General features: G+C 47.3%; 1 long non-coding RNA gene across 1 annotated transcript; it reads left to right on the forward strand.

Moving 5' to 3' along the window:
- The first annotated feature begins 429 nt into the window (after window positions 1-429).
- Window positions 430-20249, forward strand: LOC146350609 (uncharacterized). Its single transcript, XR_014788865.1, has 4 exons — window positions 430-544; window positions 1489-1602; window positions 3510-3600; window positions 19491-20249. It is a non-coding gene; the product is annotated as an uncharacterized LOC146350609 (long non-coding RNA).
- Window positions 20250-27264: the final 7015 nt, after the last annotated feature.

The following is a 27264-nucleotide window of genomic DNA, read 5'->3' on the forward strand; positions in this document are numbered from 1 at the left end:
GACCGTTCTCTCTTCCCCTTGACTAAATCTCCCATGGCAAAGGGTGGAAATAAATATACCAGGGGTTGTTAGCACTCATAGGAGGAGTGAGTGCGTGTGTGTGTGTGTGTGTGTGTGTGAAATGATGATTTCTCAGCATGTCACTGAATAATTTTCTAGGGTAGCAGATGGCTACCAGGTCAAGGGCAGAGTTCATTTGCTTTTTAATACCAAAAGTTCTCACTTTCAAATTAGTCAAACTTGGAAAATAATGAAAAGGCAAATAATTGTCTGTTCTCCTGCCCTTTGGAACCAATTCACATGGGTATATTTGATGAGGAGATGACACCCCCCGCTCCCTTAACTGAGTTGGCTCACGTTTTGTTTGTTTTTTACCCAGAGCCCTCCGCGGCACAATGTTCCGGAAGGCGTTAGCTCCAGCTGCGGAGCACAGCCGGCCATCGAGGATTCCGGGGGGAGGACCGGATCACCTCCCCCCCATCGAGGATTCCGGGGGGAGAGATGGAATGCCTCCCCCCCCACCATGAACAGAATCCGCAGAAAGGTAAGTGACTTTCGTACATCCCTAATTCCAGTCTAGACTAATTCCTTTCCTAAAATCCAATCCCTTCCATCCTAATTCTGATTTATTCTTACTGTTTGTTTGTATCTGGGTGTCTCTACATTAAGCAACCCCCTCCCCCCCTGCACAAAGCCACATCCTTTCCGGAGCTTCCTGCTTTCTGTTTCAGGATTAGGAAGGGCTTCTTTACAGGGCAGCCACATGGTTTGAACTGAGGGAGTGCCTCCCTCCCTCCCTGGCATGTGTGTTTTCATAGCTTAACTTCTGCTGTACTGTTTTCTCACAGCCCCCAGGAAACCTTTGACTTACTTCTGAGTAGACATAAAATGTAAGATTGTGCTGTAAGTCTGCAACCCTCGGCACACTTACTTGGGAGTAAGCCCCATTGAACTTAATGGGATGCTCTGAAACAACAGAGGACATTGCTTCTGAGCTTGGTGGGGTGGGGGATCAGATGTGTCTGGCTTCATTGTAGGGAGGCATTTTACCCTCTTCTCCCTCTAGCTGAGAAATGCAGAGGCAGGAGTTGCAAGCGGCAGGCGATTCTTGCCTTTGAACCTGTCAAATCTGCTCAGTCTCCTTCTGTGCAACCCTGCTCCCATCCTCGTTGCCTTCATCATCCTGACTGTGCCCCCAACAACTGAAAACGTACACCCACAGAGGCAGACACAGCAGTTTCTTCTGCTATAGGAGAATTTCATGGGGAGGTCATGGTGCTCCTGTTCCATGGTGCTCCTGTTCCATGGGCTCTCCACGGGCGCTGCCATTTGCGTACGCGCTTTTTTTTTTTTTCAAAGTCAGCCGTGATAGTCTACGTAAAGATTTACATAGCCTATCATGGCTAACTTTGAAAATCTAGCCATGATGGGCTACGTAAATCGTTATGTAGCCTATCACGTTTTTTGTTTTTTGTTTTTACTTTACAGGGAAATGGCGGCAGTGGCGGCAGCCAGTCGGAAGACCGGCAGCTGCCCCTGCCGCCACTGAAACACCGCCGAAACGCCGCCAGGACCCGCCGCCGAGAGGGACATTCGCACGAGGTAAGTCCCATCCTGGGAGGGGGGGGCGGAGAATTTCCCCAACAATTTCGGGGGGCCAAATGCATTGGCATTCAGCCTCCCGGAGATTCGTGGAGAAATTCTCTGACATCCCTACTTGGAAGTTACTGGCATCATGTAAAGAGCCTGCAAACGTCTGAGAGAGAGCCAACTCAATAGCAGGATAAAAGTTCCATGTGATGAACCCCTCTGTCTTGAGTGTTACTTAGTGAGTAGATGAGTCACTTCCCCTCACTTCATCCCATTCCCAATTTGCCTCAGTGTTATATATGTTTGTAAGCTGGTGTTTCTCTGAGTAATAGTAGCATCTGTGTTCTTTGGTGCATGTGCGTGTGAGTGAGTGTGTGTGTGTGTGTGTGCGTGCGCATGCATGCACAAGCACAGCATTCATGTACACTTCCAAATTTCAGTGAAGTGTCATCTGCTCCATCAAGGATGAAGGAGGAGCATGGCCAATTTTTAAAAAGGGATTCAGGGGGATCTGGGAAATTATAGGCTCCTTAGCTTAATGTCTGTTCCAGGTAAATTGGCTGAAAGCATTATTAAATATAAAATTGGTAAGCATATAGAAGGACAAGCCCTGCAGAAAAAGAATCAACATTGCTTCCACAAAGGTAAGTCCTCCCTCACTAACTTTTTAGAGTTCTTTGGGAGTGTCAATTAGGGATGGCAGAGAATTTCTCCCCAAAACTTCGGGGGGCCGAGCACCAACGTGTTCGGCCCCCCGAACAAGTTTTGGGGAGAAATCCTCCAAACCCCCCCTGCCCCCGCACCCCCCCCGGGACGGGACTTACCTTCGCCGAATGTCCCTCCCGGCGGCGGGTCCGGCCGGCGGTTCGGCAGCTGTTCGGGCGGGGCGGGAGCGGCAGCCGGTCTTTCGACCGGCTGCCGCCGCCGCCGCCATTCCAATGAAAGAAAAAAAACAAACAAACGCCCCCGTGATAGGCTACGTGATGATTAACGTAGCCTATCATGGCTAGATCTGCAAAGTCAGCCGTGATAGGCTACGTAAATCATCACGTAGCCTATCACGGGTGACTTTAAAAAAAAAAAGCGCGTACGGATAATGGCGGCCCCCATAGGGAGCCGCCATTCCCGTTCCTTATTTGGTCGCCGTAGTCTACGTAAATCTTTACGTAGACTACAGCGACCAAATAAGGAATGCGAATGGCGGCTCCCTATGGGGGCCGCCATTAGCGTACGTGCTTTTTTTTTTTTTAAGTCACCTGTGATAGGCTACGTGATGATTATCATAGCCTATCACGGCTGACTTTGCAGATCTAGCCATGATAGGCTACGTTAATTGTCACGTACCCTATCACGGGGGCGTTTTTGTTTGTTTTTTTAAACTTTCGAGTTCGCGGCCGGGCGAGGCGGGAAGCCTCCTCCCTGGCCTGAATTTCGGCCGGGGCGAGGCGGGAAGCCTCCCCCCCCCCGTCCTGAATTTCGGCCGGGGCAAGGTGGGAAGCCTCCCCCCCCGGCCTGAACTTTGCGGGGGGAGCAGCGAAGCGCCTCCCCCCCACCGCGAACAAGCTTCGGCGAAAGGTAAGGGACCTTCATCCACCCCTAGTGTCAATAAACATGTGGACAGGGGTGATTCAGTAGACATTATTTACTTGGATTTGAAAAGGATTTTGGCAAAGTTACTCACCAAAGACTCCGAGTAAACTTAACAGTCATGGAATAAGAGGACAGGTCCTCTTATGGATCAGTAACTGAAACAGAACAGAAAACAAAGAGTAGGAATAAATGGCAAATTCTCACAGTGGAGGGAAACAGTGTGGTCCCACAGGGATCTGTATTGTGCTTTTCAATTTATTTATAAATGATCTGGAATTAGGAGTGAACAGTGAAGTGGCCAATTTTGCTGATGACACTGAATTATGTAGGGTGGTTCCAACAAAGGGGGATTGTGAAGAGCTCCAAAAGAACCTCTCCAAACTGTGAGACTGGGTATCCAAATGGCAAATGCGGCTCAAGGTAAGCAAGTGAAAAGGGATGGACACTGAACAAAACAATCCCAACTTCAAATATAAACTGATGTGATCTGAGCTAGCATAGTTACTGACCAAGAAAGGGATCTTGAGGTTGTTGTGGACAGCTTGATGAATGTCAACCCAGTGTGTAGTGGCTATGAAAAAGGCAAATTCCATGTCAGATATAATTAGAAAAGGAATTAATAATAAAACTGCCAATATCACACTGCCCTTATACAAATCTATGGTGCAACCACATTTATAGTATTCCATACAGTTCTGGTCACCGCACCTAAAAAAGGATATTGTAGAGTTGGAAAAAGTGTGGAAAGGGGAAACTAAACTTATCACAGGGCTGGAGCATCTCCACTATGAGGAAAGGTTACAACATCTGGGATTCTTTAGCTTAGGAAAAAGGTGAATAAGGGGAAACATGATAGAGATGTAGAAAATTATGCATGTTGTGGAGAAAAATATTTCTCCCTCTCTCATAATATTAGAACCCAGGGTCATCGCATGAGGCTGATTGGTGGTAGATTCAGGATAGATAAAAGAAAGTACTTCTTCACACAGCACGTGGGAAAACTGTGGAATTCCATGAGATGTGGTGATGGCCACCAACTTGGATGGCTTTAAAAGGGGGTTAGATAAATTCACAGAGAAGGCTATCAATGGCTACTAGGCTTGATGGCTATGTGCTACCTCCAGTACCAGAGGTGGTATGCCTATATACACCAGTTGCAGGGGAACATGGGCAGGAGGGTGCTGTTGCACTCATGTCCTGCTTGTGGGTTTCCTGTGGGCAGCTGGTTGGCCACTGTGTGAACAGAATGCTGGACTAGATGGACCCTTGGTCTGATCCAGTATGGCTCTTCTTCTGTTCTTATGCATTCTTAACTTGTCACAAAGAGGCCACTGACAAGAAGGCCTGCTGACTAGACATCATTTGATGAGCAGGCTCACCTTCCATCCCCCCCCACACACACACACCAACACTACCAATGGATCTTTTTGCTTTTGAAACATGAGCAACCAATGTTCAGGACAATGTTCATAGATATCAGATTTTCATTATTGCTCAGTGTCTGACTATATCATTTCATGCCCAGTTATTGCCCATTAGTTCCCCATTTGTAGCTTGGACATACCTGGCTGACTATTGTCCTCTTTCCCATCATGATTCAATTTAAAGAACTGACCTAGCTTTTGCACATAGCTATTTCACAGGTTATCCTCAGGCTACTGCTAATCAAGTTCTCATTTACAGCACAGAGAACCCTGGCTTGCTATTGTGCTTCATGCTCAGCTATTGCCACTGAGTTCTCCATATAAAGGGCAAAGGCAGCTAACTACTTCACATTGTACCAGGATTTATTTTTGTATTTTTGTATTTTTTCCTTCCTTCCTTCCTTCCTTCCTTCCTTCCTTCCTTCCTTCCCTCCTTCCTTAAGAACAGAAAAAGAGCTATCCTGGATCAGACCTAACTAAGACCTATCTAGTCCAGCATTCTGTTCACACAGTGGCCAACCAGATTCTGTGGGAAACCCACAAGCAGGACATGTGCACAATACCACCCCTGTGCTTGTGTTCCCCAACAACTGGAATACAGAAGCATATTGCCTCTGATACTGGGGTAGCATATAATGATATTACTATCACAGCTAGCAGTCGCCGATAGCCTTATTCCCCATAAATGCATCTAACCCCCTTTTAAAACTGTCCAAGTAGGCAGCCATCAGTACATTTTGTGGTAGTGAATTTCATAGTTGAGGTGTGTAAAGAAGAAATTCTTTTTATCTGTCTTGAATCTCCCACCATTGAGCTTTTAGATAACCCCAGTTTCTAGTATTAATGCAGAGGGAGAAAAACATTTCCCTAACCACTTTCTGCACAACTTACATAATTTCATGCACCTCTACCATGTTGCCCCTTACTCACTGTTTTTTCTAAACTAAAAAGCCCTAACAATACTTTCCCAAGGCTCTTGTGAGTACAGTATACCGATCTGTGGCAGCAAACATGCAGCTTTGGGAAATCATGAATATTCCTGGCATGACTGCCAAATCACCCTCTTGAACATCGTTGTTCCTGTCAGGAAGGCGGTGTGTTAATTGTGGCACCTATGTCTGTTTCCTGCAAAAAACAACAGCTTATTCCAAGGTTATCAATTCTATTCCCCTGAAGATCAAAAAGGGATCTTAAAAATCTGCCATTCAGATTCTTTCAGCCTAGTTCATTTAATTTCAGATTGTTCTTCCTTCCCAGCCATGTTCTTTGTCCTAAAACAAGGTTGAATAATAAAGTGAATATTGAGCAAAATATGTGTCTTTTGTTTGTCTTTACATAGCCATGCTGGTTAGGAATTATGGGAGTTGTAGACCAACCCATCTGGAGGGTACCAGGTTGGGAAAGGCTGTCCTAGAGCTTTGCAAGTGGCAGCCAGGAAAAGTTGCAGCTGCAGCCCCACTGATGTATTTAATCCACAGCTTTGTGCTGTTTTCTCCTGAATTATTTGAACAATGAAACAGGAGTGAATTTACACTTTAAAAAAAAGTCATTGTGTTTTTGCTGCCAAACTACATCATTTCCCCATTTATCCTGCTTTCAAAAAGATTGGAGATAAGCTAGAATAAAATACAACAATGCAGGATATCGCCGGTGTGTAATGCCAGTGTAGCACTACAATTCAGTCAGTAGATGGCACTGTTTCGTTGAACATATAGAGCATTGCTGAGAAAGGAAGTTTTCAATTCCACATCACGTGCTTGCTGTCTAAAGGAGCTCATTGTAAACCTGCAAAGAAAATGGAAACAGAAAGCCCCAGTAAAGTTGCAGGATTTTAGCCTGGTGTAGAAATGCTCATAAGGTGTGGGGCACTTTAGCATGTCTGGGGACCAATTTCTACCACCCTTGGAGCTGTCCGGGCACCACATCTCTGCCTACACTCTGAAATTCCACACCAGTGGAGAAGCAATCTGCAGTTTTGCCACCAAATTTCAGTGGTGCAATGTAACAGAGGCTGAAAAGGGCCAAATTTAACTCAGGTTAAAGCTCAGTTTCATGAACCTCGGGGGGGTTTCCACCACCACTACCATGCCACCATAGTTTGGCAGCCAGGGACAGTGGGGGTCACACTAAAGGCTGGAGGAGGTGCATGTGGCCATGCTTTGCCCACCCCGGTGCATAGGACTGTAATCTTTAAAAAACCATCCAGATAATGCACACACTAGTGTACGATTGTGCCATGATGCAACCAGGCTGAATCATGAATTCATTTGTTACTGTTCAGTCATTCAGTTGTGTCCGACTCTTCGTGAACCCATGGGCCATAGCAGTGCACGCCAGGCCTTCCTGTCCTGCGCTCTCTCCCAGAGTGTGCTCAAGTTCATATTCATTGCATTGGTGATGCTGTCTAGCCATCTCATCCTCTGCCGTCCCCTTCTCCTTTTGCCTTCAATCTTTCCCAGCATCGGGGTCTTTTCCAAGGAGTTTTCTCTTTGCATTAGGTGGCCAAAATATTTGAGCTTCAGCTTCAGTATCTGTCCTTCCAATGAGCACTCAGGGTTGATTTCCTTTAGGATGGACTGATTTGACCTCCTTGCAGTCCAGGGGACTCGTAAGAGTCTTCTCTAACACCACAGTTCTAAAGCATCAATTCTTCAGTGCTCAGCCTTCCTTATAGTCCAGCTCTCACAGCCATATGTTGCTACTGGGAAAACCATAGCTTTGATTATACGAATTTTTGTCAGCAAGGTGATGTCTCTGCTTCTTACTTTGCTCGCTGTCTAGGCTTGCCATAGCTTTCCTCCCAAGGAGCAAGCGTCTTTTAATTTCATGGCTACAGTCACCGTCTGCGGTGATCTGGGAGCCCAAGAAAATAAAATCTGTCACTGCTAGGGATGGGGGAGAATTTCTCCCCGAAACTTCGGGGGGCCGAGTGCCAACACATTCGGCCCCCCGAAATTGGTGGGGAAATTCTCCGCCGGCCCCCTGCCCCCCCCGGATGGGACCTACCGTAGCCAAATGTCCCTCTCGGCAGCGGGTCCCGGCGGTGGTTCGTCGGCGGTTCGTCGGGGGCGGCGGCCAGTCTCCCGACCGGCTGCCACCGCCGCCATTGCAAAGAAAAAAAAGTAAAGTTAAAAAAAAAAAAACCATAGACTACCTTTACATAGACTACCGGGACCAAATAAGGAACGCAAATGGCGGTGCCCATAGGGTGCCACCATTTGCATACGCGCTTTTTTTTTTTCAAAGTCACCCGTGATAGGCTACGTAACGATTTACGTAGCCTATCACGGCTGACTTTGGAAATCTAGCTGTGATAGGCTACGTTAATCGTTACGTAGCCTATCACGGGTTTTTTTTAATTTTTGTTTCCCACTTTTTCCTTCGTGGCCAGGGAGACGGGGCGCCTCTCCCCGGCCTGAATTTCGGCCGGGCGAGGCGGGGCGCCTCCCCCCCGGCCTGAATTTCGGGGGGAGAAGCAAAGCGCCTCCCACCCCACCGCGAAGCAAGGCTGCGAAAAGGTAAGTGACTTTCGTACATCCCTCACTGCTTCCATTTCTTCCCCTTCTCTATGCCAGGAAGTGATGGGGCAGATGCCATGATTTCAGTTTTTTTAATGTTGAGTTTCAAACCAGCTTGTGCACTCTCCACTTTCACCCTCAACAAGAGGCTCTTTAGATCCTCTTTGCATCCACAGCTGAGTGTCCTTTTGGCTTAGGGATGTCAGAGAATTCCGCCACGGATCTCGGTGAGGCCGAATGCCAGTGCATTCGGCTCCCCCGAACTCTGTGGCAGAACGGCCTGCCACCCCCCCGCCACCCCCTGTGGATCCCCCCCGGGACGAGACTTACCTGGGGCGGATGTTCCGGACGGCGGCAGCTCCAGCGGAGGCTGCGGTGGCGGCGGCGGCTGGTCTTCCGACCGGCTGCCACCGCCGCCACCATTTGCAGTCTGTTCCCCCCCCCCATTTATGATAGGCTACATAAACTTACGTAGCCTATCATGACTGGGTTAAAAAAAAAAACCACATACGCAAATGGCGGCGGCTATGGCCGCCGCATTTGCATTCCTTATTTTTGGCTGTCTTAGTCTACGTAAATATTTATGTAGATTAAGACAGCGAAAACAAGGGGGAACACAAATAGCGTAGCGGACGCTATTTGCATTCCCCCTTATTTTCACCATCTTAGTCTACGTAAATATTTACGTAGACTAAGATGGTGAAAATAAAGGGGAACGCAAATAGCATCCGCTACACTATTTGCGTTCCCCTTTCTTGTCTTCATCTTAGTCTACGTAAATATTTACGTAGACTAAGATGGCCAAAAATAAGGAATAGGCGTTTGTTTTTTTAACCCAGACGTGATAGGCTATGTAAGTCTTTACGTAGCCTATCATGGCTGAATTAAGGGACGCAAACGGCGGTGGCTACGGCCGCTGCAATTTGCGTCCCTGCTAGCCAGTGGCCGGATGTCTGGATGCTGGCGGAGCCGGCCGGCGGCTCCGCGGAATCCCCGCGGAGCGGAGCCGGCCGGCCAGGATTCTGGGGGGAGGTGCAGAGTGCCTCCCCCCCCAGCGAGGATTCCGGGGGGAGGGATGGAGCACCTCCTCCCCAGCGGAACCCAGAGGAGCCAGGTATTTATTTATTTATTTATTTATTGCATTTATACCCCGCCTTTCTCCCTCTCGCAAGGAACTCAAGGCGGCTTACATTATCCTCCTCCTCACCATTGTATCCTCACAACAACAACCCTGTGAGGTAGGTTGGGCTGAGAGTCTGTGACTGGCCCAAAGTCACCCAGTGAGCTTCCATGGCCAAGTGGGGACTAGAACCCAGATCTCCCGGCTCCCAGTCCGTCACTCTCACCACTACACTACACTAAGCGGGGTTTCGTACACCCCTATTTTGTCTTTGGCCCAGCCGCTTCATTCTTTGTGGTGCTACTTGGAAATTCCCTCTGCTCTTCCCCAGTAGTATATTGGACACCTTCCGACCTGAGGGGCTCATCTTCCAGTGTCATATCTTTTAGCCTTGTGATGCGTTCGTTCCATGGGGTTTTCTTGGCAAGAATACTGGAGTGGGTTGCCATTTCCTTCTCCAGTGGACCACATTTTGTCAGAACTTTCCGCCATGACCTGTGCATCTTGGGTGGCCCTGCACGGCATAGCTTATGGCTTCACAGAGTTACGCAAGCCCCTTCTCCACAGCAAGGCAGTGATCCATGAAGGGGCATGAATTCATTAGTACTACTATTTGGGAGATTGATTATACTTCTCTTTCTCTGCATGCTTGCCAGATTCAAAGCTGGGAGACATTCAGATACTGCTGAGAGACCAGCACAATCAGGCTGTACCTTCCCTCAGCTGTCACTTGGCAGGAGCTACTCCATCAGCCTGCAGCAGAGGGAGTGATAGGAAGCAAGCCCACTCTATCAGCTCTGTGGATGGTGCCATTTGATAGTTTAGTCACTAGGTGGCATCAGACTTAGTTGTATCTGGGTGAAGCTTGGAAATTCCTCTTTTTGTTGTGTTCATGCTGGATAGAGACTACAAAGTTCTTGTCTAGCTTCCTCAAAACATTAGCTTGCTCCCCCTTCTGCATGTTTGATTGTGTGCAGAATGCTAGTGTAGTCATAAGTCTACTAACTCAGCCAGATTCAGTAAAGAAAACAGGTCAACCGGATACCAATAACTTAGTTCAATGTCCAGATACAAAGGGGAAATTCCAAGTTTATATACCCTCTACTGTCAATTTTTGCAATGGTATAATTGGCAATGCCCTGAAAGCAACTTAGACATAGTCACAAAATGGGCATCAAAGATCCTGTAATATTGTTTTAACAACTGTCAAGATATTAATTATGCCATGTTTTCAGTATGGGAAAAAATTAGATGGTAACTTGCTCAGAGGCTTAGCAAGGGCAGCAAGCCAGGCATAATGACACCCCTGCAGCTTCTCATTGGCTCTGTGCTTGAAGCCTAACACAGTCATGTACGTTCAGCTTTTAAATGCTGTGCTACCAAGGAGAGAAAGTTCAGGCACATGGAACACGAGCAGCAGCAATGTGTTTTGCTCACATTTTTTAGCAGGAGCACTCCATCTGAGTAATGAGAGCTTGAAATTTCAGCAGCAGTTCCAACAATAACAACTTTAACCCTACAATCATGGTTAATACTGATTCATGAGGGCAGGGGTATATCCACATGGAACTGGGATCCTGGTCTGGAAGTACAAGCAGCTGAATCTTACTTTCACACTGGTGTCAGGACAGCATCCTCCACTGCATCTGAGGGCAGCAGGATAGCTTATGGGGCAGAAGACAGACTTTGTGGCACACACAACTCTGTCCTCCAACACCTTTGCCACACACACACCTGAGGCAGTGGCTTCATTCTGCCTAATGGCTGGTAGGGATGGACGGACTCCGACCTGGTGGCTCTGATGTCAGTGGGGCGGTGAATCCGCTCTGGGTTTCAGTCAGAACCACTCAGAACTCTAAAGGGGCTATCCACAGTGCTGACCTTGGATAGCTTGTTTAGAGTTCTGAGTGGTTCTGACTGAAACCCAGAGCGGATTTACCGCCCCGCTGACATCAGAGGTACCACTCTCTACTGTGGGGGAGTGTTAAAAAAAAACCCTTCCCCTGTACTGTGGTCCCTAGGGATGGACAGACCCATCTCCGTCTTGGTCAGGGGGAGCTCAACAAACTGCCCCCCTAGCTTGCATGGCCCAGACCCACTTGATGAGCCCCCTTGCTCGCCCCGCCCACCAAGCGAGCTGCCCCTCCTCTCCATGCCAAGGACTCCATCAAGCCCTTGTACTTTGTGGGCACACAAGGGTTTGACTGCTGAGTTCTTGGCACGGCCAGCCCCCAGCACTCACCCTGGCCTCCTTGGGAGGAGGCCAGGGTGAGAGCACTGGGTACCACCGAGGCCCTTCCTCCCCACGCTGGATGTTAGGGAAGCCCCTGACAGCTGGCAGTGGCAGGACAGGTCCCAGCACAGCCACCCCTCCCAGCCCTCTCACCTTGGCCTCTTCTCAAGGAGGCCACGGCAAAAGTGCTGTGGTGCTGCCTCAGCCCTTCCACCCTGTGCCAGCTGTTAAGCCCTTGACAGCTGGTAGAAGCAGGACGGGTCCCGGCATGGCCAGCTGCTGGGCAAAAGCGCTAGGGTGTCACGGCGCCCCCAGCCACTTGCCAAGCTCTGGGACGCTTGGCAGCCAAGCCAAGTCCATCAGCGCCCCAGGACTCAATGAGCGGTGCCTGGGAGGCTGGATGGGGGGAGTCCATCGGACTCCACCCCCCTTTTGGACTTCCATGCCATCCCTAGTGGTCCTCTTCATGGTTGCTCTCCGGGCGTGCCTTCTCTGGAAATGCAGAAGGTAAACTTGTCTGAGGACAGGCAATGCTTACTCTCACTCAATATAAAAGTAAGCAGTTTGGGGGCTGTAGGAATGAAGCCTCCAGCTTCCATTGTGGAAATATGAATTCTAATTCTGCGGGGAAAGAACTGTGCCTCAGCAGCCACCGTATATTTGGGGAGTCCTGCTCTATCATCCTACACACACTCACACATACACACACTTTACGGTTATAGCACTGAGTATTTTTGTTGTCTTGAGAACTCAGCTAACTAGGTAGAGAAAAGCGAGAAAATGCTCAAAGCAATGAGGCCTGCTCTGCTTCCAAATCCAGGCAACATACAGTACGTCAGACTCATTATTATTTACATCTTCTAGCTGTGCTTTGCCATTACCATCCCTTTCCTTTGCATGAATGACTGCCCTTGAAAGCCTACTAGTGACACTATTAAACTGGAACCCTATTAGTAGTACTGAAGCTCAATTCTTGTGCATTTGCGGGTGTTCCAATAATTAATATCCAGCATCTACTAGTCCTCTCTTTTTTATTATTAGATCTTTATTGATTGCCAGGACAGCTTTATGAAGATTCTTATGCTTGATTTCATGTTCTGATAATGTAGCAGTGTTGCAGAGAAGTAGGAGCCAAATGTCTTTCAGGGGAATAATGGAAAAAGCCATAAACAATTCCCCCCATATTTTTAACTGAAATAATGGATCGCCAAGATGTAGCTTTTAAGAATAAGCGCAGAAACTTGTATCACTGTGTGTGTGTATGTCGGGGGGGGGGGATCATTCTGCTCCTTCAATGTCTATACTTCTTACACAATAGTGGTGCTTTATTAAATAAAGACTCCTTTAGACACATTCAAGTATCATCCCACAGGGATGAAGATGAAAATGTTTTTGATTGCCCAAATGCAGAAGGGGAGGAAATAGGCCAGGAGTGCATGGTAGAACATAACAGCCAATCAAAGGGGCCAACATCCCATAGCAAAAGATGCACATGCCAGAGGCATCTGGGGAGGGATATCATGTATAGGTGTTTCTATGCAAATGCTAGAAGCCCCCGTGCCAAAATGGGAGAGTTGGAGTGCTTGGTTTTAAAGGAAAACCTGGATATAGTGGGCACATTACAGAAACCTGGTGGAATGGAGAGAAGCAGTGGGATATGGTCATCTCTGGATATAAACTGTATAGGAAGGACAGGGAAGGGAGTACTGGGGGAGGTGTTGCCCTGTATGTCAAAGAGGGCATAGTGTCAAGCAGACTAGAACACCTAAAAGGGGTAGGCTTTTTTTCCACAGAAGCTCTGTGGGTGACAATACCAGGCTCCAAAACTAATTTAGTGCTAGGAACATGCTTTCGTCCCCCAGACCAGAATGCTCAGAGAGACCTTGAGAGGGAAAACGAAATCAGGGAGGCCTCCAAACAAGGAAATGTTGTAATAATAGTTGACTTCAACAAGCTCCACATTGATTGCGTAAATGCATGCTCCAGCCAAGACAAAGAGGTTAAATTTATCAATGCCCTAAACAATTGTGCCCTAGAACAGTTGGTCATGGAACCAAGCAGTGATCACTGTGCTATCAGATTCAACATATATTTAACTGGAAAATTGCCCAGGAAGTCCAACACAGTCACATTTGACTTCGAAAGAGGAAACTTCTCTAAAATGAGGGAAGTGATGAAAAGGAAGTTAAAAGGGGGAGTCAATATAATTAAATCCCTTCAGAATGCTTGGAGATCACTCAAAACCACAAAACCACAATAACAGAAGCCCAGCTAAAATGTATACCACAGGTTAGGAAATGTAGCAACAAGTCCAAGAGGTCACCAGCATGGTTAAGGAGCAGCGTTATGGGAGTTATTAGAGAAAAGAGAGCTTCCTTCAGAAAATGGAAGACTTGCTCAGGTGAGGGAAATCAAACGGGAGCACAAGCTTGTACAAAGGTGATGCAAGCAGACAATAAGAGATGTAAAACAGCATTTTGAGGAGCATATCGCTAACAATACCAAGGCCATCAGTAAAGAATTCTTTAAATATATCAGAAGCAGAAAACCAGGATGAAGTTCTCAATCTTATTGATAAATTGAAAGCAAATCAATCACCAGGCCCAGATGGTATCCATCCTAAAGTTCTCAAAGAACTCAAATATGAAATTGCTGACCTTCTAACCAAAATATGAGACATGTTCCTAAGATCAGCCTCTATAGCAGAGGACTGGAAGATGGCCAATGTAACACCAATTTTCATAAAGGTATCCAGGGGGGACCTGGGAAATTACAGGCCTGTTAGCTTACTGTCTGTTCTGGGTAAATTGGTTGAAGGCATTATTAAATTTAAAATTATTAAGCCTATAGAAGGACAAGCCCTGCTGAAAAGGATCAGCATGGCTTCTACAAAAATAAGTCCTGTCTCACTAACCTTTTAGAGTTCTTTGAGAGTGTCCATAAACATGTAGACAGGGGTGATCTGGTAGACATTATTACTTGGACTTCCAAAAGACTTTTGACAAAGTCCCTCCCCAAAGACTCCTGAGCAAACTTAACAGTCATGGAATAAGAGGACAGGTCCTCTTATGGATCAGTAACTGGTCAAAGAACAGAAAGCAGAGAGCAGGAATCAATGGTAAATTCTCTAATTCTCCCAGTGGAGGGAAGTAAATACTGGGGTCCCACAGGGATTTGTTCTTTGGAATCCGGCCTCAGGAATCTGCAGCGGATCGAGACCACTTACCTCTGTTCCAGGAGGACTGGAGGTGGAATGGCACTCAGCTTCTTCTTCCAGCCAGAGCTGTTCGCCTTCTCCCTCTCCCTGCCGATTGCCTTTAAAAAAAAAAGTCTTAAAAAAGTCTTAAAGTCTTAAAAAAAATGGTGATCAGGAGGATGTGCCCATAGACTTATATGCAAATAGAGTCATGAATCTTGCATATAAGTCTATGTGCCCATAGACTTATACACAAGTTTCATTACTTTATTTGCGTATAAGTCTATGGGCACATCCTCCCGATCACCATTAAAAAAAAAAGACTTTTTTTTAAGGCAATCAGCAGGGACAGGGAGGAGGCGAATGGGTCTGGCTGGCAGGAGGGAAGGTAAGCTCCCCCAAGCCAGTCCCCCCCCCAGAATCTGAGCAGAGCAGAGCCACTCTGGAGGATTCCAGGGGGGGAGAGCAACGGATCGCCTCCCCCCCCCAGATTCCCCACGGGAACAGACGGTTGGGATCCACGGTTCAATCATTGGGGGCGGGGGCTGCTCCAGATGACGATGTTAAATGGTATTTTAGCATATGCTGGAAAATGCCCCTGTCAAAGAGCTTTGTAGAGAAGTGGAAGACAAGGTGGTATAGACTTTCCCCTTTCTAAGTAACCATTTCAGAGGAGTAGACATGTTAGTCTGTTGTAGCAAAAACATTAAAACAACAAAGGGTCCTGTGGCACCTTAAAGACTAACAGATGTATTATGGCATAAGCTTATGTGGACCACAGTTGTCCACAAAAGCTTTCACCACAATATATTTGCTAGTCCTTAAGGTGCCATACCCCTTCATGGATCACTGCCTTGTTGTGGCAAAGGGGCTTACATAACTCAGTGAAGTCATTAGCTATGCCGTGCAGGGCCACCCAAGATGGACAGGTCATGGCGGAGAGTTCTGACAAAATGTGGTCCATTGGAGAAGGAAATGGCAACCCAGTATTCTTGCCAAGAAAACCCCATGGAACGATAACGAATGTATCACAAGGCTAAAAGATATGACACCGGAAGATGAGCCCCTCAGGTCGGAAGGTGTCCAATATACTACTGGGGAAGAGCAGAGGCAATTTCCAATTAGCACCAGAAAGAGTGAAGCGGCTGGGCCAAAGCCGAAAGGACACTCAGCTGTGGATGTGTCTGGTGGTGAAAAGAAAGTCTGATGCTGTAAAGAACAATATTGTTTAGGAACCTGGAATGTCAGATCAATGAATCAAGGTAAGCTGGAGGTGGTCAAACACGAGATGGCAAGATTGAACATTGACATCTTGGGAATCAGCAAACTAAAATGGACAGGCATGGGCGAATTTAATTCAGGTGACCATTATATCTACTACTGTGGGCAAGAATCCCTTAGAAGAAATGGAGTAGCACTCATAGTAAACAAAAGGGTGGGAAAAGCAGTACTGGGGTACAATCTCAAAAATGACAGAATGATCTCAGTACAAATCCAAGGCAAACCATTCAACATCACAGTAATTCAAGTCTATGCCCCAACCACTGAGGCCGAAGAAGCTGAGGTTGATCGGTTCTGTGAAGCCCTACAACACCTTCTAGAACTAACACCAAAAAAAGATGTCCTCTTCATCATAGGGGATTGGAATGCTAAAGTAGGAAGTCAAGAAATCACTGGGATAACAGGCAAGCATGGCCTTGGTGTACAAAATGAAGCAGGCAGGACAAAGGCTGATAGAGTTTTGCGAAGAGAACACTCTGATCATAGCAAACACTTGTTTCCAACAGCACAAGAGGCGACTCTACACATGGACATCAACAGATGGTCAATATCGAAATCAGATTGATTATGTCCTTTGCAGCCAAAGATGGAGAAGCTCCATACAGTCAGTAAAAACAAGACCTGGAGCTGACAGTGGCTCAGATCATGAGCTGCTTCTTGCAAAATTTCAGCTTAAATTGAAGAATGTAGGGAAAACCACTAAACCATTCAGGTATGACCTAAATCATATCCCTTGTGAATATACAGTGGAGGTGAGGAATAGATTTCAGGGATTAGACCTGATAGACAGAGTGCCTGAGGAACTATGGACAGAGGTCCATAACATTGTTCAGGAGGCAGCAACGAAATCCATCCCAAAGAAAAACAAATGCAAGAAAGCCAAGTGGCTGTCTGATGAGGCTTTACAAGTAGCTGAGGAAAGAAGGGAAGTGAAAAGCAAGGGAGAAAAGGGGAAGATGTATCCAGCTGAATGCAGAGTTCCAGAGAACAGCAAGGAGAGACAAGAAGGCCTTCTTAAATGGACAATGCTAAGAAATCAAGGAAAACAACAGAATGGGAAAGACTAGAGATCTCTTCAAGAAAATCAGAGTTCTCAAGGGAATGTTTTGTGCAAAGACGGGCATGATAAAGGACAAAGAAGGCAGAGACCTAACAGAAGCAGATGAGATTAAGAAGAGGTGGCAAGAATACACAGAAGAACTATACAGGAAAGATCTGAATGTCCCTGATAGCCATGATAGTGCAGTCACTGAACTTGAGCCGGACATCCTTGAGAGTAAAGTCAAGTGGGCCTTAGGAAGAATTACTAACAACAAAGCTAGTGGAGATGACAGTCTTCCAGCTGAGCTATTTAAAATCCTAAAAGATGATGCTGTTAAAGTGCTGCACTCAATATGCCAACGAATCTGGAACACTCAACAGTGGCCACAAGACTGGAAAAGGTCAGTTTACATTCCAATTCCAAAGAAGGGCAATGCCAAAGAGTGTTCAAACTACCGTACAATTGCACTCATTTCACATGCCAGCAAGGTGATGCTCAAAATCCTACAAGCTAGGCTTCAGCAGTATGTGAACCGAGGACTACTGGAAGTACAAGCTGGGTTTCGAAGGAAGAGGAACTAGAGATCAAATCGCCAACATTTTCTGGATCATGGAGAAAGCAAGAGAATTCCAGAAAAACATCGATTTCTGCTTCATTGACTACGCTAAAGCCTTTGATTGTGTAGATCACAACAAACTGTGGCAAATTCTGAAAGAGATGGGAGTACCAGACCACCTTACCTGTCTCCTGAGAAACCTGTACGAGGGTCAAGAAGCAACAGTAAGAACTGGACATGGAACAACTGATTGGTTCAAAATTGGGAAAGGAGTACGACAAGGTTGTATATTGTCACCCTGCTTATTTAATTTATATGCAGAGTACATCATGAGAAATGCCGGGTTGGATGAATCACAGGTTGGAATTAAGATTGCTGGGAGAATTATCAACAACCTCAGATGTGCAGACGATACCACCCTAATGGCAGAAAGCGAAGAGGATCTAAAGAGCCTCTTGTTGAGGGTGAAAGGGGAGAGTGCAAAAGCTGGTTTGAAACTCAACATTAAAAAAACGAAGATCATGGCATCTGGTCCCATCACTTCCTGACATATAGAAGGGGAAGAAATGGAAGCAGTGACAGATTTCATTTTCTTGGGCTCCAAGATCACCGCAGATGGTGTCTGTAGCCATGAAATTAAAAGACGCTTGCTCCTTGGGAGGAAAGCTATGGCAAACCTAGGCATCATAGTAAGAAGCAGAGACATCACCTTGCCGACAAAGATTCGTATAATCAAAGCTATGGTTTTCCCAGTAGCAACGAATGGCTGTGAGAGCTGGACTATAAGGAAGGCTGAGCACCAAAGAATTGATGCTTTCGAACTGTGGTGCTGGAGAAGACACTTATGAGTCCCCTGGACTGCAAGGAGGTCAGGTCAGTCCATCCTAAAGGAAATCAACCCTGACTGCTCATTGGAAGGACAGATACTGAAGCTGAAGCTCAAATATTTTGGCCACCTAATGCGAAGAGAAAAGTCCCTGGAAAAGACCCTGATGCTGGGAAAGATTGAAGGCAAAAGGAGAAGGGGACGGCAGAGGATGAGATGGCTAGACAGCATCACCAATGCAATGAACATGAACTTGAGCACGCTCCGGGAGAGAGTGGAGGACAGGAAGGCCTGGCGTGCTATGGTCCATGGGGTCACGAAGAGTTGGACACGACTTAATGACTGAACAACAACAACAAGGTGCCATAAGACTCTTTGTTGTCGTCCCATTGTTCACATTAAGGAAGGCTGATGTGAAACAAGCACTCTCTAAGTGTTGAACCATTACTTAGTCAAGAATGGACAGAATGTCTGGTTTACACATCTCTGGGGCTGTCAGACCAGTTCTCTCTGCAAAGTATTTGAGGCTGATGGAGTAGCCATTAGCTAGCTGTTTTCTTTCTACCCAATTCACACCTTTGGACAGCCTCCCACAACCTGTTGAACTACAATGCCTATCATCCCCAGCCAGCAGGGGCATTGCTGGGGAAGGTGGGAGTTGTGGTCCAACACATCTGGAGGCCACCAGGTTGGGGAACGCTGCCTTAGAAGTTGGAAAGGAAACAGAGGTGTCCCACTTTGTCCTTCTGGGTGCTGAACACCACTAATACAAAATTGTTTGTTTCGAAGACAGAATTAGAGGGGTGCCTTTAAAAGTCATGTTTTGCATTCTGTGCTGCCAGGCACGGCCATTAGTCTCTGACATTTATATTTTATGAATTATTTGCAAGTGCATTTGAAATGTCCTTAAAAATGCATTCTTCTTTCCAGGACACATGCCTAGCTCTGCTAAGGACAACAATAAACTCCCACTGACACCAGTGCAGCTGGGTCTGAAGCAAACAGACGTTCTCCAGAGGGTTGCATGGGTCGGAGGGGTGATCGTATATTGTAATTGCCAGTTGTATATTTCTAAATCTATTGTGGGATCTTTTTTCTCATTTCATTTGAACAGGTGCACCTAGAATCCAGGAGGTGCTGAAGATCGTGTTATTGGAAAAGTCATTCCACTCGTATTTGCCACTTCAATTGTCACCTTGAAGCTTGATAGATTATTTGGCTCTTCTGAATGCATGACCAGTCAGACTTGAATTTCTCTTAAATTACTAAACGCTGAAGGTCATGTCTAAGGACTCATAAAGTCTCTGGTTAGGTTATGGAGAGACATCCCAACCTCTGACTTGGCTTTCTACTTACCTCTTCATACAGAGATAGGGAACTATTTTTCTACGAAAAGCCACCCCTGACAATGAAAAGCTGATCAGGGATACCATACCCCATGGTGGGGACTGTCAGTATGAAACTACACAAGTAATATTTGGTTTATTTAACACCTATGCACCTGCCCAGACCCTTAGGTCATCTTTGGAGACCCTCCTTTGCTGAATCATGACATGAGCTATAAGAGCGGGGGCCTTCTCGGTTGTGGCACCCAATTTTTGGAATGTCCTCCCCAAGGAGGCTCATCTGGCACCTGCACTGTTATCTTTTCAGTGCCAGGGAAATATGTTTCTCTTCTCCCAGGCATTTTTTATTTTTATTATTGTGGTTTTATTGCCCTGAGGCCTTTTAAATTTTTATTGTATTCTTTTTTGTTTTTAAGGTGTTTTAACTTGCTTTATTGTGTGAGCAGCTCTGAGCATTGCTTGTTATACAGTGGCATATAAATGTCATCAAATAAATAAATATTTGTAATAGAATACAACCAAATATTAATACAGCTTTCAAGTGTGAGTCAATCACTTCAGTGCCTTCTCACTCTGGGCCAAAACAGACTTTCCTTTAGAGCAGGGGTGGGCAACACACAACCTGCAGGCCACATGTGGCCCTCAGGCTTCTTTGCAGGCCTCGCCACCCCCCAATTGTCATCATGCTACCAAAATGCCACCAAATTTTGGCAGCACGCAGCTGCAGCAGCAAGAAAAAGCCCACATTTTCCATTTAAAACAAGGCATGTGGGGAGTGTGCACTTTGTTTTAATACAAAACCGTGCTCCCCTAGGGCTTTCATGAGCACAATTTTGCATTTAAACAAGGCACAGGCTCCCTGTGTGCCTTATTTTAAAGGGAAAATGTGGCTTTTTTTCCCTCACCACCAAATTGCTGCTGAAATTTGGCAATAATCTCAGTGGCAGAGAGATGCATGGGGGGGGGGAATGGGCCCCGGACACTCTGAAGTTGCCCATCCCTGCTTTAAAGACATAGCTAGCAGGAACATCTTTCTTCCATTATTACTCTAGAAGAGGCACAGGGGCCCCATTCTGGATGAGGGCCCTAGTGTGGGGGATAGGAGGGCTTTAAGCCTTTCCCCCCACTATAGGCCTGATCTGGATCAGCGGGCATGTTTGAGATTTCTACTGCAAAATATAGACCCTTTTGCTTCATGGATCACTATTTTACAACAGAAACTGCAAGCACGGGGAAGGGGGCTATCTGGATTGGAGCTAAAGTAAGGGGGAAAGAGTTAAAGCCCCCTTACCCCCATGGTAGGATCCCAGTCTTGTACCTACTCTGGAGTAAAAATAAAAGCCATCTAGGGATGTTCGATGTTGGAGAATTCAGCCACAGACCCCAATGAGGCTGGATTCCAAGAATCCAGCCCCTTTGGGGCCCATGGCAGAACAGAGCACTCACCTCCGTCTCCCCCAGAATCCATCCAGGTTGGCTCCCTCCGTGCATCGATCCCATGGAGCTGGCCTCCGCGTCCTCATCACCGGTGATACGGCCAGCCTCCATTGCCGTGCCATGCCATATTGCTTCGCTGGGCTAACTAACTCTGGACGTGAATGGCTTCCACTACACCGTTTGTGTCCGTAAAGCTGTTATATTTACCTAAATGCAGCTATAAATTCCCCCCTCCCCAGACCAGAAAGGTAGGGGATCCATACACCCCTAAAGCCATCACTACTGCTAGCTATGCCACACCCCACCAATTCTGCCACACACACATGCTGCCACCTGTGCTTCACCCCACCTGATGGTTCTGCCCCTCCTGCCCCCACTGGTGCTTGCCACTGTCACCCTGCCTGCTGTCACCTGCTGCCATTGCTGCTTCTGCCCTGCCTGCCCTCTTCCCCTGTGCTCATCTAAGGAAAAAGGAAGCGGGAAGCAGCAAGGAAGAACCAACTTCCTGTTTGCTCAGTGCTGAGCAGAGGTTGACAGTAGGAAGAGGCGGGCGCCAACCTCGGCTTTAAAGTAATGTCTGTTTTGGCCCTCAGTCACCAGAACACTCATTCATTCATTCATTCATTCATTCAATTTATTAATCGCCCATCTGGCTGGTCACCCAGCCACTCTGGGCAAAGTACAATAATAGAAACAGTTTAAAACAATAAAATTCTACATTAAAAACATCATACTTCTAAGAATACCCAAACCCACCCCAAATGCCTGCCTGAACAACCACGTTTTTAATGCACGGCGGAAGCTCATTAGAGGGGGCATGGTGGAGTTCCCTAGGGAGGGAGATCCACAGAGTTGGGGCCACCACAGGGAAGGCCCTCTCCCTCGTCCAGTCTAGCTGTCCTGGCCGATGGGACAGAGAGAAGGCCATCCAAGGCTGATCTTGTTAAGCAGCCTGTCTGGTGTTGCTGGAGGCCCTCCTTAAGATAGGCTGGGCCGGAATCTTATAGAGTTTTAAAGGTCAAAACCAACACCTTGAATTTGGCCCGGAAAACAACTGGTAACCAGTGCAACTCCTTCATCACTGGAGTGATGTGATCTTGCAGGCGGCTGCCTTTAATCTGGCGAGCCACCGCGTTCTGTACCAGCTGCAGCTTCTGAACTGTCTTCAAGGGTAACCCCACATAGAGTGCATTACAGTAGTCTAGATGAGACTAGGGGTGGACGAAAGTCACTTACCTGTCCTCGAAGGACGTTCGCGGTGGGGGGGAGGCGCTTCGCTGGTCCCCCCGTGAAGTTCAGGCCGCGGGGGGGAGGCTTCCCGCCTCGGCCCGGCCGAAATTCAGGCCGGGGGGGGAGGCTTCCCGCCTCGCCCGGCCAAAATTCAGGCCGGGGAGGAGGCTTCCCGCCTCGCCCGGCCATGAACTCCAAAGGTTTTTTTTAAAAAAAAAACGCCCCCGTGATAGGCTACGTGACAATTAACGTAGCCTATCACGGCTAGATCTGCAAAGTCAGCCATTAATGGCTACGTAAATCGTCACGTAGCCTATCACGGGTGACTTTTAAAAAAAAAAAAGTGCGTACGCTAATGGCGGCCCCCATAGGGAGCTGCCATTCGCATTCCTTATTTGGTCGCTGTAGTCTACGTAAATCTTTACGTAGACTACGGCAAAAATAAGGGTAACGCAAATAGCGTTGCCCTTATTTTCACCGTAGTCTACGTAAAGATTTACGTAGACTACGGTGAAAATAAGGGCAACGCTATTACTACGTAAAGATTTACGTAGACTACAGCGACCAAATAAGGAATGGGAATGGTGGCTCCCTATGGGGGCTGCCATTATCCGTACGCGTTTTTTTTTTTTTTAAGTCACCCGTGATAGGCTACGTGACGATTTACGTAGCCATTAACGGCTGACTTTGCAGATCTAGCCGTGATAGGCTACGTTAATCGTCACGTAGCCTATCACGGGGGCGTTTTTGTTTTTGTTTCTTTTATTGCAATGGTGGCGGCGGCAGCCGGTCGAAAGACCAGCTGCCGCTCCCACCCCGCACGAACACCCGCCGAACCGCCGGCCGGACCTGCCGCCGGGAGGGACATTCGGCAAAGGTAAGTCCCGTCCCGGGGGGGGTGCGGGGTGCAGGGGGGTGCGGAGAATTTCTCTGCAAAACTTGTTCAGGGGGCCGAACACGTTGGCGCTCGGCCCCCCGAAGTTTCAGGGAGAAATTCTCCGCCATCCCTACATATCAGACGGAATTGGTACATAGGGATGTCAGAGAATTCCGCCATGGATCCCGGTGAGGCCGAATGCCAGTGCATTCGGCCCCCCAAGATCTGTGGCGGAACGGCCTGCCACCCCCCCGCAGATCCCACCCAGGACCAGACTTACCTGGGGCAGATCTTCCAGGTGGCAGTGGCTCTGGCGGCGGCTCCGGCGGCGGCTCCCGCGAAGGCGACAGCGGCTGGTCTTCCGACCAGCTGCCGCCGCTGCCATTTCCAGGCTTGTGGGGGGAAAAAAAAAAGACGTGATAGGCTACGTAAATCTTTACGTAGCCTATCATGGTTGGGGGTGGGTTAAAAAAAAAAAACGCATACGCAAATGGCGGCGGCTACAGCCACCACCATTTGCATTCCTTCTTTTTGGCCATCTTCATCTATGTAAATATTTATGTAGACTATGATGGCGAAAATCAAGGGGAACGTAAATAGCGTAGCAGGCGCTATTTGGGTCCCTTTTTTATTCACCGTTTTAGCCTACGTAAATCTTTACATAGGCTAAAATGGGGAATCAAAAGGGGACGTAAATGGCGCCTGCTACGCTATTTGCATTCCCCTTGATTTTTGCCATCATAGTCTACATAAATATTTACGTAGATTAAGACGGTAAAAAGAAGGAACGCAAATGGCGGCGGCCGCAGCTGCCGCCATTTGCGCACGCGTTGTGTGTGTTGTTGTTGTTTTTACCCAGAGCCCTCCGCGGCCGGAAATCCAGCTGCGGACAGCTCTGGCCTGGCTGGGCCGGGCCGGGCCTGGCCGGCTGCTCCGCGGCGCTGCCGTGGAGCACAGCCGGCCGTTCGAGGATTCCGGGGGGAGGGACGGAATTCCTCCCCTCCCACCATCAACATAATCTGTGAAAGGTAAGTCACTTTCGTACATCACTTTCGTACATCCAGTTTGGGTGCCGCCCACATTTTTTTTCCCTGTCTTTTCCTGTTAAGCTAATGACATGCTTCATTTCCATTGCCTGAGCAACTCCTGACTTCGAGAAGCCACGCAACCACTCCATTCTGTTTTGCTGGGTAACTCCCTTGCCCATCTTCCACATCTGCCTGTTCTGCCCTGTGTCACTGTAACACAGATCTTGTGAAGTGCTACCTTGGCCATGGACTTTTTACCTGCCCTCAGGACTTTGCAACAACTCACTTCCTCTGCCACAGTTGCCAGGGCCTGATCCTGAAAAGGCTGAATCTCCCAATGTGGATAAAATCTGTTCCAAAATCCATTGTGAAATCTGTTCCGTCTGCATTTCATGGATTGTCAGGTGCCTTTCGTTCCATGGTCCACTCATTGGCAGAATCAGATTTTTTTCCCCTATTTCTCAAATTTACACAAATCCAATTTACAAAAATGTGCAAATCCCCCCTCCCAAATCTACAAATCCCCCCCATGTGCATTTTCATGCTTTAGCCTGTGGGGGAAATACACATTTTCAGCTGTTTTTTTTTTTTTTAATTTTACACATTTTTATGACTAAATTTGCATAAAATTCCAGAAATAAACAAACAAAAAAACTGGTCCACAAGTCTGCAGAATCCATGCAACTCATGAAGACCTGGTCCATGGTGGAATCCGCAGCTTGGAGTCATAGAAATCAGAACTCATTTGATTCCGTTGCTGATTTCTCCAACATCCCTAGTTCCCAGTGCCAGACAGTGCAGCAGAATGCTCCATGAGCAGATTAGGATGGGCATACAAGAGGCCTTGTGTTGGGGGGGTGGGGGCAGGGCTGCATTTGTATGGATCTGCCTCAGTATATCGAGGCTGGCAGGGGACAGCCTGCAATAGCTTCTGAGAGTCAGACAATTGCAAGGCACCAGAATATGAGTATGGAGCTACAGCAATTAGGGATGGGGCAGAAATTTGTTCAGTTTGCATCTTAAAGCAAACCTAGTTTTCCACTTTGAACCAATACATAAATTGAAATTCACATATCTTTCTAAATTCACACTGCTCCAGATGTGCATCGTAGGTAGGGATATACGAAACACTTGCCTCCAGGTTCTGGGGGGCGTCCGTGGGGGGGGGGGAGGTGATTCATCCCTCCACCCAGAATCATCCCTGGCTGGCTCTGCTCTACAGCGAGTCTGCAGAGTCACCAGCCGGGCTCGTCCGCAGCCAGACTTCCATCCGCTGCCAGGCTGCGGCTACAAATGGCGTCCGGCATAGGGGACACCATTTGCATCCCTGCTTTAGCCGCAATAGGCTATGTATCACAAAATATCACAAAAAGTGTAGTGACGCAAATGGCGTAGTGGATGCCATTTGTGTCCCTGCTCTTTGCCGTGATAGGCTACGTAAACATTTACGTAGCCTATCACGGCTGCCTGCAAGGACGCAAATGGCGGCCGCTATGCTGGATGCCATTTGCAGCCACAGACCGAAGCAGCGGATGGCAGTGGATGGACCAGACCAGCCAGCAGCAGGTAGGGTCCATCCCAGGGGGATTTCAGGAGGGTGGGGGGGTAGTCCATTCCACCATGGACTCATTGGATTCCATGGCGGATTTCTCCACCATCCCTAATATTAGGGGAAAGTGCACACAAAAATGTGTATGTTAGAGAAAATAATATTTAAAATGTGTTACATTAGGAAAATTACCTGCAAAAAAAATTATATTAGGAAGAATTGCATACAAAAATGCATGCATTAGGAGAAATGTGAATAAAAATGCATATTAATCTTTATGCATTTAAAAAAAAAAAAACTCCCAATTTTGGGACAAACCAAACAAGAGAAATGAGAAACTGAGAGAAAGCAAGCTTCATTGATTCCATCCCTACAAGCAATCCCAGGTTTCTAAGAAGAATGTTGTTGTTTATTCGGTCAGTTGCTTCCGACTCTTCGTGACTTCATGGACCAGCCCATGCCAGAGCTTCCTGTTGGCTGTCGCCACCCCCAGCTCCCCCAAGGTCGAGTCCGTCACCTCCAAAATATCATCCATCCATCTTGCCCTTGGTCGGCCCCTCTTCCTTTTGCCTTCCACTTTCCCTAGCATCAGCATCATCTCCAGGGGATCCTGTCTTCTCATGATGTGGCCAAAGTACTTCAGTTTTGCCTTTAATATCATTCCCTCAAGTGAGCAGTCTGGCTTTATTTCTGGAGTATGGACTGGTTTGATCTTCTTGCAGTCCAAGGCACGCTCAGAATTTTCCTCCAGCACCACAGTTCAAAAGCATCTATCTTCCTTCGCTCAGCCTTCCTTATGGTCCAGCTCTCACAGCCATAGGTTACTATGGGGAATACCATTGCTTTAACTATGCGGACCTTTGTTGTCAGTGTGATGTCTCTGCTCTTCACTATTTTATCAAGATTTGTCATTGCTGTCCTCCCAAGAAGTAAACGTCTTCTGATTTCCTGGCTGCAGTCAGCGTCTGCAGTAATCTTTGCACCTAGAAAGACAAAGTCTGTCACTGCCTCCACGTTTTCTCCCTCTACTTGCCAGTTATCAATCAAGCTGGTTGCCATAATCTTGGTTTTTTTGAGGTTTAACTGCAACCCAGCTTTTGCACTTTCTTCTTTCACCTTCGTCATGAGGTTCTTCAGCTCCTCCTCGCTTTCAGCCATCAAAGTGGTATCATCTGCATATTGGAGATTGTTAATGTTTCTTCCAGCGATTTTAACTCTAGCCTTGGTTTCATCAAGCCCAGCACGTCGCATTATGTGTTCTGCATACAGGTTGAATAGGTAGGGTGAGAGTATACAACCCTGCCATACTCCTTTCCCAATCTTAAACCAGTCCGTTGATCCGTGGTCTGTTCTTACCGTTGCTACTTGGTCGTTATACAGATTCCTCAGGAGGCAGACAATATGACTTGGTATCCCCATCC

This window comes from Heloderma suspectum, chromosome 3, assembly GCF_057233095.1.
Source record: "Heloderma suspectum isolate Gila_16-S chromosome 3, 16-S_ref, whole genome shotgun sequence".
Classification (NCBI taxonomy): Eukaryota; Metazoa; Chordata; class Lepidosauria; order Squamata; family Helodermatidae; genus Heloderma; species Heloderma suspectum.